The following is a 13,814-nucleotide window of genomic DNA, read 5'->3' on the forward strand; positions in this document are numbered from 1 at the left end:
TAAAATTTGACTACAGTTGCTCAAAGTTCATCAGTGTGTTTTGAAACAAGTCGCCAATTACCCTTAATTAATTCATTTTTGTGCTGCTCATCGAACATATACTGCGAGACATTCCTGGAACAAATTCTTTGTTTCTCAGTAAAGGAGTCAAGAATGAAGTGCAGTCTTCTCTACCCAATCTTTTACGCATTTCCCTCCAAACCCTTATTGTATTATAAATAATTGGGTTATTATTAATCTCCGTTTGTAATTTTTTTTTGTCACAGACAACTAAGAGGTTCAAGTGCTAATGCAAAGAGGAGTGGGGACGGGGGACAACCTTGCCTCGTGCCGCTCTGCAGTGGAAATGCTGATTGTACACCATTAGTTATGACACAAGCTTTTGGAAGTTTGTAAATAGTTTTAATCCATCCAATAAAACCCTCGCCTAAGCCAAATCTTTTTAATACATTAAATAAGTATGTCCACTCGATTCTGTCAAATGCCTTTTCGGCATCTAAGGATATAACATATTATAATTTGTCTGATTCGAGTATTGTATAATATTTAATTGTCGTCTAATTGTAGATGAGAAACGATTTTGGATAAAGCCTGTTTGATCAGGGTTTATAAGAAGTGGGAGAATGCCCTCAAGCCTCCTTACTAATAGCTTGGATAGTAATTTAGCATCGACATTGATGAGGCTGATCAGCCTGTATGATGAGGTTTAATTTACACTGATGTCACATGTTAGGGGTTTTCTCCTCACACTAGAGTTTTCCTGATGGAGTGTTCATAGAGTTTAGAAGAACACGCTTCAATTTCACAGCACGTCCTGATGCTTCACACAAACCAACAGAAGCACTGAAAGAGACCAAGAGTCATGGGTCTCTTCATTATCCCCAAGAGGCAATCAGCAGGGACCACAAAGACCAGGACAGACCAGAACACCACTGTAAACCAGGAAAGTTGGGGAATGGCTACAATCACAGCATTGTAAGATGGTGATAGACATACCCTTAGGCCCCCTCCTCGATTCAGAGATGGTCTTTCCCTTTTCACGCAAATGGCCTCCTTGACTCTGCCCTCAAACCAGCGTTCCTCCCTGTCCAGGATGTTACATCCTCATCCTTGAAAGAGTGACCACTGGCCTGTAGGTGTAAACAGACTGCAGAGTCCTGGCCTGACGAGGTGGCTCTTCTGTGCTGTAGCCAGAGGTTGTTTGGTTCCCCCGATGTATAAATCCTGCCAATCCTCCTGCACTTAACAGTGTACACTATGTTACTTTGTTTGTGTCGGGGGACCCAATCCTTGGGGTGGACCAATTTTTAGCGCAGCGTTTTAGGGTTTAAAAGCCACAGAGACCTGGTGTTTAGAAAAAATGCGTCTCAGCTGCTCCGATACTCCTGACACGTACGGGATCCCTACAGGTTTTCACTTAGTCAGCGGTTGTGTCATGGTCTGGGTGGGTACCAGTGTTTCTCCCTCCGAGCTGGCATCTCCACCCCTGGGAGGAGCCGCTGTGTTCTGCTTATTGCTCGCACCTGTGGGTAATTAAGCCGGGGACTCATAAGGCCAGCGCACACGACCTCTCTTCGCCAGATTCTCAGCTAACCCTAGTTAGCGCAGGCCACCGCTGTGATTTTGTACACAACTTGCAAACTACCTTATCTCATTCTGTATCTCTCTTTCACAGCCACGCACCAAGTTGCCAGACACGAATCTCCACTCAAGAACACCCATCCTGACATCATCTATAATTGACTGAGACAGGACTCTCTTCCAGACACTAAACCAAGGCACAATGTACATTTCAATTCCTTTAACTTTAAATATGTTTATATTGTCTATCCTGTAAAATAGTCAGATGTCTATTCATATTAATGTACAGAATTCACCTGCTTGCTGCTACTACTGCACATTAACCCAGTGTATATACTATATATATATATATATATATATATATATATATATATATATATATATATATATATATATATATAATGTTCTTCCTCTACACCCCTCCCCCCCCCCAATTTTTGCACATGTCGAGGAGCGTGTCAGGCTACATTTCACTGTATGTTATACTTGTATAACTATGCATGTGACAAATGAAGAACCTTGAACCTTGAACCATCCAGACGCTGGACGTCCTGACAGTCTCATGGGTTTCTCGCCCTATGCACCTGCCTACCTCCATGCCTCAACGCCAGGGATTTTGGATTTCAGACCACTCACCCGGACCACTCACCCCTCCACGCCACTACTGACCATCCGCGGCAAGTAAGCAGTGCGACACAAAGATAAGATAAGATAAGATAACTCTTTATTGTCATTGCACAGTCATACATAGTACAGTAGTACAATGAAATTGGAAAAACTGTCCTACGTCGGCACTACATATAACACAACACGACACGATATGACACATCACAACGTAACAAACAACACAACACAGTATATTAACTTAGTATAAAAAAGAAGAATAAGAATAAGGATAGATTGCTTACTTAGCTCAGGCTGCATAAACCCCTTAGGTTTAGGTGTTGCATCTAGTACTTGTTAAACTCACATTTCAGTTTCCTGATTGTGTACACTTGTTGAGAAAACAAACGTTGTCACTGAAACTTTCTACGTGCTGTTCTGCGCCCAGCATTTGCATCCTTTCTCTTTCGAGGCGGCCTTGGCCATGACAGTTTGTCCTTCTCTCCTGGATCGGCTGGAGCTTTCTTTAGGAGCCTTCCCAGCTTTGACAAAAGTCCAGCTGGGATAACCACATTTACTCCGGGCCTTCTTGATGTTCTTCTGCCTCCCTGGCCGCTGTGTCTGTGGGGATGGTGTCCGCTCTGTGTTGTAGCGTCCTGATGACGCCCAGTTTATGCTACAGTGGATGATGAGAGTCAAACCTTAAATACTGATCTGTATATGTAGGTTTACGGTACACGTCAGCTTTTAGATGTCCCCCATTACTGATGGAAATCTCAGTCTAAGAAGGCTAACCTGCCACTTTTCATATCCTCCCTGGTGAATTTGATGTGTCGGTCCACCAAGTTAATATGATCCGTGAATTGTGGTACGTCCTGAGTCAGTAATCAATAGTCCTTCATCAATTGGTCTGGGAAGGTTCTCAGTCATCCAGGTCCTCGTAGTCTAAGGAGCTTGGAAAGAAAAGCGTCTGGACTTCTTTGAGTTGCTTGAAGATGTTTCACCTCTCATCCGAGAAGCTTCTTCAGTTCTAGGATCAAATGGTGGAGAGTCCCAGATTTAAACCCGGTGGGAGTTTCCCCCCAAAGAGGGACGAAGGACCCCCTGATGATCCTCTAATCACATGACCCAAGGTGTGAAACTGGGTGTGGGTCCCAATCAGCCAGAGTTTCGGATGAGTTCATTGTGAAACCTGGCCCACCCTATCATGTGATTTCCTGAGGACAGATGGCCCAGGATGTGAGTGGGCGTTAAGGCGTCTGGGGAGGATCTCAAAACTGGATTATAGATGGCAGAGAGTTGGTGTCGTAAACCCCGCCTCTGTTCAAAGATGGTCGCTCACAGTGGACATAAATGGCTTCTGTGATGGCCAGTGGGTTGGCCTTGTGTTTTGCTTTTTCTGTTACCTGTTTCTTGCAGGTAGGTGAAGCTGACCAATTATAGATGCAGCAGACCTGAGAAGGCCAGTCCCAGTGTATATAAAGACACCTAGACTGAACCAGCGGAGTCTCTCGCTTGCTCTGGCTCTGGCTCGCTCTGTCTGGCATCCATCTTGTTCATTTGGAAGTTTCAGTTATGGCTGTTATGTCCTTTAAATTGTGTTTAAGTTGCTTTACCTTATTTTCATTAAATATGTCTTACAGTCTTTAAAAACCTGTGTGTGCTCTCCCTCTTGATTGTCACTTCCTATGAGCCGGGTTGTGACACTTCTTTCACTCCTCTTTCAAACCATCTGTCCTCTCTGTCCAAAATGTGAACATTGGCATCCTCGAGAGAGTGACCTTTGACCTTTAGATGCAGATGGACTGCTGCTTGTGAAGTGGCTGTTTGGTCTCTCTGATGTAGAGGTCTGGGCATTCCTCGCTGCACTGTACAGCATACACCACATTGTTAAGTCTGTGTTTTGGAGTTTTGTCTTTCGGGTGAACCAGTTTCTGTCTGAGCGTGTTGCTGGGTCTGAAATACACTGGGATGTTGTGCTTGGAGAAAACTCTCCTGAGTTTCTCTGATACACCGGCTACATAGGGGATGACAATGTTGTTGCGTGTAGGGATGGGTATTGATAAGATTTTCACGATTCGATTCCATTTTCGATTCTGTTTATCGATTCTTTTTAAAAAGGAGAACACTAAGGTCGATTAGCTCAGAACTTTGTTTTATATCTTCTCTTTGAACAAGATAGAAATTTAGGAGTAACATGGCCTTACAAACCCAGCAGTGAGATCTTAAGAGATCCAGCCTGCGGCTCTTCAATGGGGTGTCACAGGGTCCCCAGGAAAAAACATTGTAAATGTAAAATAATAAAATAAATATTCTTCTGTAGCAATAACAAAGTGTAACATAAATTATTCTGTAGCAATTACACAACAGTAATGTCCCTGCCTACAATTAAACACATTCACTTACTGAAAATCATCTGCTGTGGCAAACGGGTGCAAGCCTTTGACCACAAACTGAGTCACTGCTCGGTGACGTTCGTCTATCCTGCCTGAAAGGAGACGCTACCGGCAGACTGCAGCGAGAACTGCCAGCATCTGAGCCAGACTCTGTCTGTCTCATCATGGTCACTAAATACACAGTAATGGCAGGTTTGTAATAAGGCAGATCGCGCTAACATAATATGTTAGTTGATTATTTACCTGCCGCATTAACGGGAGAGGACGTGCAAACGTTACCGCTGCTGCTGGGTTGAGATTCATGAGTCCGGAGCGGAATTAAAAACACGACATTCATGTAAGGTCATCGTGTGTTTTTTGCATATTCGTAGTGTTTCCTCCCTTCAATGAAATCTCTACTTTGCAAGTATTGCAAGTTGCCCTGTTGTCATCCGTTCTCGTAAAGTGTAACCGAGCGTTTGAGCCGCTGTGTTTCCTGCCAGGTAAATGACGCTCTGCAACGTGGTGACGTCATTCGGGGCGACTGGAATCGATAAGGGAATCGTTTGCAAAAATGGCAAACAATTCCAAGGAACTGAAACAGTGGGAACCGGTTCTCAACAAGAACCGGTTTTCCATACCCATCCCTAGTTGCGTCTGTCCTTCTTATCCTCCCTCGCTGGTGTCTGGTCTTCTTTTCTGTGCCTCTTTGCTGACTTTAAGAACGCCCAATTAGGATAGCCGTATGTTTTAAGTGCTTCCTTTACATGTGTGTGTTCCTTCTTTTCCCCTTCAGGCTTAGAGGGAACATGTTCTGCCCGGTGGTGTAGGGTCCTGATTACTCCAAGTTTGTGTTCCAGAGGGTGATGGGAGTCAAAGAGGAGGTACTGGTCCGTGTGTGTGGGCTTCCGGTAAACTTCGATGTTGCCGTTCTCTTCAATGTGCACAGGGGGTCCGCCACTGGCAGGGGAAGTGGTGGTAGGGGGGAGATAGGCCTCCTCTGCACCCTGGTGACATACCCCTACTCCAAGGCCCTGCATGTGTGGGTGGTTGTGGTGGAGCGGGAAGAGGGAGGCAGCTGGAGATGGGGAGGGAAGGAAGGGAGGGGCAAGTGACCCCTCCCTGGGGCCAGCTCCCCCGCTGACCCCAGTAGGTACCCCCATACTCCGCGACCCGCCAGGGAAAGGGGGCCCAGGCCCATCCAGACCGGGCCCAGTGCAGCAGCGCCGCCCGGCCCCACAGAGCCCGGGACAGTCCACCCAACCCCACCACAGAGAAAACTGCACCCACCCCACCATCCACTCATCTTCCAGACTACATAAGACAATAAACACCCAGGCTGAGATCTTCCTCCACCTCTCCTGTATCTCCCCCTCCTGCAGAGGGAGCTCCTGAGGAGAGGAAAGCTCCTGCAAGATGTGACAATCTCCCCCACCAGTTGAAGAGCCCCCCAGGTGGCTCGACGCACCGGCGGCACCCTGCTCCAGGGCTGGGCCCCCATGCACCCACCCGCCCACAACCCCGGCAACACACCAACCAGGACCCAAGCCCCCGAGGCCCTGTCCGGGTCCCAGCCCAGAGACGGAGCGCCCCCAGAACCTCACGCCCATCCCGGACCCACCCAGGGGCAGCCAGGCTACCAGGTCAGTAACCCACGTCCGTCAGCACAGACCCTCCCCTAGCCCCGCTGCACGCAGCCGCGAGGAAACAGTCACCGGAGAGCCAACAGAGCCCCTAACCGGACATGACCGCTACCCCGGAACACACACATGTAAAGGAAGCACTCAAAACGTGCGGCCATCCTAAATGGGCGTTCTTAAAGTCAGCAAAGAGGCACAGAAAAGAAGACCAGACACCAGCGAGGGAGGATAAGAAGGACAGACGCAACAACATTGTCATCCCCTATGTAGCCGGCGTATCAGAGAAACTCAGGAGAGTTTTCTCCAAGCATGACATCCCAGTGTATTTCAGACCCAGCAACACGCTCAGACAGAAACTGGTTCACCCGAAAGACAAAACGCCAAAACACAGACTTAACTCATTCACTGCCAGCCATTGGCAGTGAATGAGTTAAACCCATTGACTCATTCACTGCAATTGACGGCTATAGACGTCAATGGCAGTGAATGAGTTAACAATGTGGTGTATGCTGTACAGTGCAGCGAGGAATGCTCAGACCTCTACATTGGAAAGACCAAACAGCCACTTCACAAGCGCATGGCACAACACAGAAGAGCCACCTCCACAGGACAAGACTCAGCGGTCCATCTGCATCTAAAGGTCAAAGGTCACTCTTTGAGGATGCCAATGTTCACATTTTGGACAGAGAGGACAGATGGTTTGAAAGAGGAGTGAAAGAAGCCATCTATGTCCACTGTGAGCGACCATCTTTGAACAGAGGCGGGGTTTACGACACCAACTCTCTGCCATCTATAATCCAGTTTTGAGATCCTCCCCAGACGCCTTAACGCCCACTCACATCCTGGGCCATCTGACCTCAGGAAATCACATGATAAGGTGGGGCCAGGTTTCACAATGAACACACCCGAAACTCTGGCTGATTGGGACCCACACCCAGTTTTACACCTTGGCTCAGATGATTAGAGGATCATCAGGGGTCCTTTTGTCCCTCTGTGGGGGGAAACTCCCACTAGGTTTATATCTGGGACTCTCCACCATTTGACCTTAGAACTGAAGAAGCTTCTCGGATGAGAGGTGAAACGTCTTCAAGCAACTCAAAGAAGTCCAGACGCTTTTCTTTCCAAGCTCCTTAGGCCTTCATCAATTGGCTTTGTTCAATGGTCATAACAATTCGCATATTAATGATCAAGGAACTGAGCTCCCATGCCATTGTTCATTCAGTGGTGCTGGTTTCAGTCATTGTGCAAATGTCCTGTTTATATGGTTGGGGAAACCTGCAGTCAGCTGAGACTGAAGAAGTCACCTGGATGAGTGACAAAACATTTCTCCCACTGAAAACGTCCAGATGAACAGAATCAACCTTTTGGGATTTCCTTACCTGGATGATTGAGCATGCATCAAGACACTGCACAGATTCATTTTCTAACATGCCTTTATTTGATTATTCATTCCCCAAATGCCATATATTTACTCGAGGACTTAAACTGAGCAGCACCTGTCATTATAAACAGGTGAAGCTTGGCTGATGCCGTGATGTCAGTGGAGATGGGAAAATTCTCACAGTGATCATGGATTTGGATACCTCTGTCGTAACCAAGATGCTGTGATGGACCTGGAGGAAACATTTGACACCCTGCAACAGAACTGGTCTGTGACAAACCTGCAACGTTCAGCTGCTCACACCGGAGCAGACACCTGTCCCACAGGCTGATGCGAGTTTGAACATTTGCCCAAAATGCACTTTGTAAAGTTTCCTTCAGCAAATGATCAGAAACAGATCAAACATCAGGTACCCGTCTCTGCTCCTCTGTGTCACTGAGATTCTATGCTAAGACACTTCAGGGTCGTGGAGGGGTGGAGCCTATTCCAGCTGTCATAGGCTGAAAGGTGGAGTACAACTGGACAGGTGGCCAATCTGACACAACGAGATAAACCAACATTCATGGCAATGGCAGGTTTATTATCACCAGTTAACCGGATGAGGAACCTGGAGAACCCTCAAAGAGACAGGAGAACACCCCTGTTTCAGCATCCCTGTGAGGATGAGGATGATGAAGGTTTCTGAATTTGGTGAGGTGAGGAGGTTCCAGCATGTTCAGCAAAAACACATCAGCTGATTCGTTAAAATGCTAGCATTAAACACACGCCGTGTGTGTGTGTGTGTGTGTGTGTGTGTGTGTCACCGTGGGAACACTTCTGCAGGAATTCAGGACATCAGTTACCATAGAAACTGTTTCCATAATAGCACCACTGTGTGCGTGTGCGTGTGTGTGCGCGCGCGAGCGCTGCAGTATTTTATTTTTATCTTCAGGTAATAAAAAAATAAAAAATGATGATAATAATGAAGATGATGATGAGATGAAGAGTCTCTGACCTGCTTTCTTACAGTTACAAACATCCCATAATAATCGCTGGTCTGCGCTGAAATGTTTTTTTTAGCAGCAAAACTCTCCCTCGTGCGAACAGGAAGTGTACGGTTGCCATGGAAACGCCGTGGCCATCTAACAGGTGATTTCTATTAAAATGAAGCAGCGGAACTAAAAACAGAGCTTCAGTCTGATCAGGTTATTGATCAGGGAGAAATGTTTAAAATGTCCGGTTGTGCCGTTAACCATCGGTGGGGGTGGGGGGGTGAATCCGTTGTAAGCCGCTGAGACTGAGGAGGAAGAGGAGGAGGAAGACGCGCAGGAGGAGGAGGAGCGCTCCGTCAGTCCGTCGGTAAACAGCAGCGGTCGGTGACGGACTCAAACGGTCGGTGAGTCGATAAAGAGGCTTCTTTATGCCGGGGTAAGAACACCAAACACACCTTCATCAGTTCCATCATTGCAGCTCTGCTCCATCTTCATCATCGTTATCGCCACCAGCATCGCCGCTCCCGGGACCGGTACCACGCGCGTGCATGTGTGGGTCCGTTTGATCGCTGTGATGCCTCGAGATGTTTGAGGATGATGATGATGAAGCTATAGAAACATCGTTTATCTTCATCTTGGTGCACGCGCGTTGCGATGGGACACGCGCGTGCACGTGTCTCATGCGTGTGTAAATATAGATCCGCGTGCGTCACAGCAGCGCAGTGACGTAGAAACCGAGAGATCCGCATTCCTCCACAGCTCACCTTCATCATCATCATCATCGTTGTCGTCATGAGTCGGAGGTTCCACCTGTGTGCCAGGTGACCGTGGGGACACGTGACGTAATCAGTAATCTATCTAATCTATCAGTGATCAGGGATCGATCTCTAATAGTGTCCTGTAGTACTACATGGTATGCTGCAGTAGAAACACTACCTCACACACAGAGACACACACACACACACACATACTTGTTTTCATATGTTAGTGAGGACATAATTGACGTAATACTTTCCCTAGCTGCCTGTAACCCTGACACGAAAACCCCGTTTTGAACCTCAGAAATGTCTTCAAACGTTGTCTCCATAAGTGACTGATGGTTCCCACAAGTATAGTAGCATGCCAATTTTTGGTCCCCATAAGGATATGTAAACATTGTAAAAATGCACACACACAGACACACACAAATAACAGCCCGTTTTTGTGTTTTATTTCCTTCAGACTCAGCTTGTCATCTCAATATTTTTTGCCTTATTGCTTCATGAAACAGTTACATGTAACTGCTGCACACACGTTGGTCTATCCGACCTTCATCAGGTCGCAGGCATATATGCAGTACACATACTGTCACTTGGTGTTCGTTCTCTCTGCAGTAGAGTATCACTTCCTGTTCCTGTTCCAACACAGTGGTGTTTTTCCGTAGTATATCTGTGTAGCAATTTAATACAAAACTTATAGTAACTTCTTATTTCGTAGTGTAATCTTCATGTGCGTCCTCTGAAACACACTCTTGGTGTATTTACTCATTAATTTATATTCAGTGTTGGGAAGGTTACTTTTAAAATGTATTCCACTACAGAGTACAAAATGTATTTTGTAACTTATTCCGTTACGTTACTCAATGACAGTAGTGTATTCTGAATACTTTGGATTACTTAATATATTATCATGCTTTTTACAACTACATGAATGTCCTATTGCTGTGTGATTTATTACTATTACTGAAGGTTACCCTCCACACCAACCAGATGTTTAAATCTTAATATAAATGAGTAACAGTAGGTGGACATTAGGTAAGGCTGCACTTTTTGCAGCGATCTCGTGCAGAAAACTATTCGGCGCGTATATAAAACAGGTCCGCGGCTCCGAACCGTAGTAAAGGGACCTCTGACTAATACGTCGGGTTCATGTCGGGCTCGTAGCTGAAAACTAGCTTTACTTTTGTCTGGGTCAACTTTGCTAGCGAGATATACAGAGGGTGCATAGCTGAACATATGAAACAGGAAAAGACCGCTGTGTAATCCCTTTATTTCAACAAAGTAACTGTATTCTGAATACCACCTTTTTAAACGGTAACTGTAATGGAATACAATTACCGTATTTCCCGGACTACAAAGCGCACCTGAATATTAGCCGCACAAGCTAAAATCAGGGGAAAATCCTGTTTTGTACATACATTAGCCGCACCTGACCAAAAGCCGCAGGTATTTCAATGTTGACTTATCATATGTAAGAGAATATGCACAAAGCGAATTGTCAGGAAAGAGATGGCTGTTTGGAGACACACCCCTTTTATTAATATTTTGAAAAACAAGTTATGGGTACATATTTGCACATGTGCTGTGCTTCATAAATGAGTAACAAATGTAGTACATAACAATAACCTACAGCACACCAGAAAAATAGATTCGGACTACCTTTTAGGCTCAGGTGCAGTGACACGGCTTTAACAAGAAGAAAAGTCAGTCATTCACCACCATCTTTCTCTTCTTCCTGCGCACTAAAAACACCAAAGTCCTCTCCTCCAGTGTCGGAAACGAACAGGCTCAGGATGGCTTCGTCATCCACTCTCAGCTTCTCTCCTTCGTTGTCACTTTCAAAACAAAAGAAATCCTCGTTGTCAGAGTCGAACACCCTCAGAAGGGCCGTGGCGGTGTCCTCCTCTCCATCATGCAGCAGTCCAGCCCTTCGAAATCCGTTGGTGATCGTGGATGTTTTCACACTTTTCCACGCTGTCAGAATCCACCGGTGGAGTTGAGCATAACTTGCTTTTCGCAAGTTTATCGCCGCTGGTCATCCACGACTCCCGCTGAACGCGTAGCGCTACTTTGAAGTTTGTTTTTCGCGCTACTTGTATGGCACTATGTTGCCTGGCGGATGGACATGTGACCAACATACCACTCTTGAACCCCGATCCTTCCGCCAGGCAACGTAGTGCCGTACAACAGCGGAACAAACAAAACAAATCGTCTTACGATATCACAAAAATCATGGACAATCCATAGAAAAGCCGCACCTGACTAAAAGCCGCAGGGTTCAAAGCTCGTGCAAAAAGTAGCGGCTTATAGCCCGACAATTACGGTACTCATATTTGTATTTTAAATGCGGAACAGTGTTACATGTATTCCATTACTCCCCAACACTGTTTATATTCACTTACGGTTGCTTTAGGGTTTCACTAGCTTAGCTTAGCTCGTAGCCAACTCGTTAGCAGCATGGCCTCTTCACCTGTCCCTCCTGCACTTTCCTGCTCATTGTGTCAGATGTTTAGTTACTCCTTGGCCTCCTTTAGCAGTAATGATACTTGTAATAAATGTAGCCTATTTACAGCTCTGGAGGCCAGGATTACTGAAATGGAGACTCGGCTTAGAACCCTTGAAAAATCTGTAGCTAGCAAGGCCCCTGTAGCCGGTGCAGCCGAAGATAGCGTAGGCCCCACTAGCTGTCCCCTGGGAGACTGCCCCGGGCAGCCGGGGAAACAGGACGGCTGAGTGACGGTGAGGAGTAAGCATAGTCTTAAATAAATAAATAATTTTTTATTTATATAGCACCTTTCGAGATAGAATCACAAAGTGCTGCACATAAGATTACAAGTCATAAAAAGAGAAAATAAAACAGGCAAAAAATTAACCAAAAGTAGTTTTAAAAAGGTGAGTTTTGAGTTGTTTTTTAAAAACAGCTGCTGAGTCCACAGTTCTTAATGTTGGGGGAGAGAGTTCCACAGTCTCGGGGCCACAGCGGCAAAAGCTCTGTCACCCTTAGTCCTCCTCTTAGTGTTTTTAAAGCAAGTAAGCCCTGATCAGATGACCTCAAAGACCTGCTAGGGACATAGGGCTGTAGCAGATCAAAGATGTAGGCTGGTGCCAGTCCGTGCACAGCTCTGTAGGTCAAGACCAGGATCTTAAAATTGACTCTAAATTTAACAGGAAGCCAGTGTAACTGAGATAACAACGGTGTCACATGTGAGTACTTGGAGGATTTTGTCAAAAGCCTAGCTGCAGTGTTTTGCACAACCTGCAGACGATCCAGAGAACCTTTGCTTAGACACATAAACAGTGGATTACAATAATCCAAGCGTGACGAAATAAATGCATGTATAGCAATCTCCAGTTCAGAGCGAGATAAAACCGGGCTTAGCTTAGCCACATTTCTTAAACGATAAAAACAAGACCGAACCAGAGATTTCACATGCCCATCCAATGTGAGACTCGAGTCAAATTCCTGATAGAGGATTTAACACAGAGTGAGAGAGGACCGAGGGCTTTCACTATCTGCGATAGAAACCTATCAGGGGCGCATACGAGGACTTCGGTTTTCACCTCGTTGAGTTGGAGAAAATTTGCAGCCATCCAACGTTTGATCGAATCTAAGCAATCATTCAGATGCTAAAGCTTAGATAAATCCTCGGGCATAAAAGAAACGTACAACTGAATGTCATCAGCGTAACAGTGATAAGAAATGTCCTCAAAAGAGCCCATTATATTCTGGAGGGGGAGAAGATGTATTAAAAACAATAAAGCCCCCAAAACTGACCCCTGAGGGACACCATAAGTAAGGGAGGTAGAGGATGACCTAAAATCGGAGACTACCACAGAAAAGGATCGGTGATGGAGATAAGAGGAGAACCACTCTAATGCAGTTCCAGATACACCAACCCAATTTTTCAGCCTTTCAATGAGGATGTGATGGTCAACTGTGTCGAAAGCCGATGTGAGGTCCAACACGAGTAGAACAGAGCATTTTCCTGCATCATTATTCATCAAGATATCGCTTGAGACCCTAAGAAGAGCTGTCTCCGTGGAGTGAAATCGACGAAAACCGGACTGAAACTTATCGTAAATTCCATGTTTATCTAGAGCTGCCATAAGTTGCTTAGCCACAACCTTTTCTAGAAGCTTAGCGATTAACGGTAACTTAGAGATAGGTCTGTAGCTGCTCCAAAGAGAGGGGTCTAGCTGAGGTTTTTTTTTAAAGTGGGAGAATTGCAGCGTTTTTTAAAATAAACCGGAACTATACCAGACGCCAGTGAAGAGTTGATTAAAGTGAGCACACATGGGCCAATAAACTGGAAGACATTTTGAAAAATGATGCAGGTACAATGTCAAGTGAACAGGAGGATGCTTTCACTGAATTCACTAATTTTACCAGCTCAGATAGTGAAACAGGAGAGAAAGGGCCGAGATGGGGTAGAGATTGAGATAACAGGTGCTGAGCTCTTAAACAGAAGCCCCAGGTACACCACCAACCTGTTCATGTGTCTAAC

The 13,814-nt window shown here is 45.8% G+C and overlaps 1 protein-coding gene across 3 annotated transcripts in view; it reads left to right on the forward strand.

The window, feature by feature from the left end:
• Positions 1 to 2,173: 2,173 nt before the first annotated feature.
• The window catches only part of ankrd34a (ankyrin repeat domain 34A), a 24,345-nt gene continuing 12,704 nt past the window's right edge, over positions 2,174 to 13,814 (forward strand). Inside the window, exon 1 of one of the 3 annotated variants that reach the window (XM_082550721.1) lies at positions 2,174 to 2,262. The gene's annotated coding sequence lies outside the window, so the exon portion shown is untranslated. Of the gene's footprint in view, positions 2,263 to 8,796; positions 8,988 to 13,814 lie in introns of those variants that run through there. The other 2 variants (XM_082550720.1, XM_082550719.1) reach the window with 2 other exon arrangements.

This window comes from Aulonocara stuartgranti, assembly GCF_965226115.1.
Source record: "Aulonocara stuartgranti genome assembly, chromosome: 11".
Taxonomy (NCBI): domain Eukaryota; kingdom Metazoa; phylum Chordata; class Actinopteri; order Cichliformes; family Cichlidae; genus Aulonocara; species Aulonocara stuartgranti.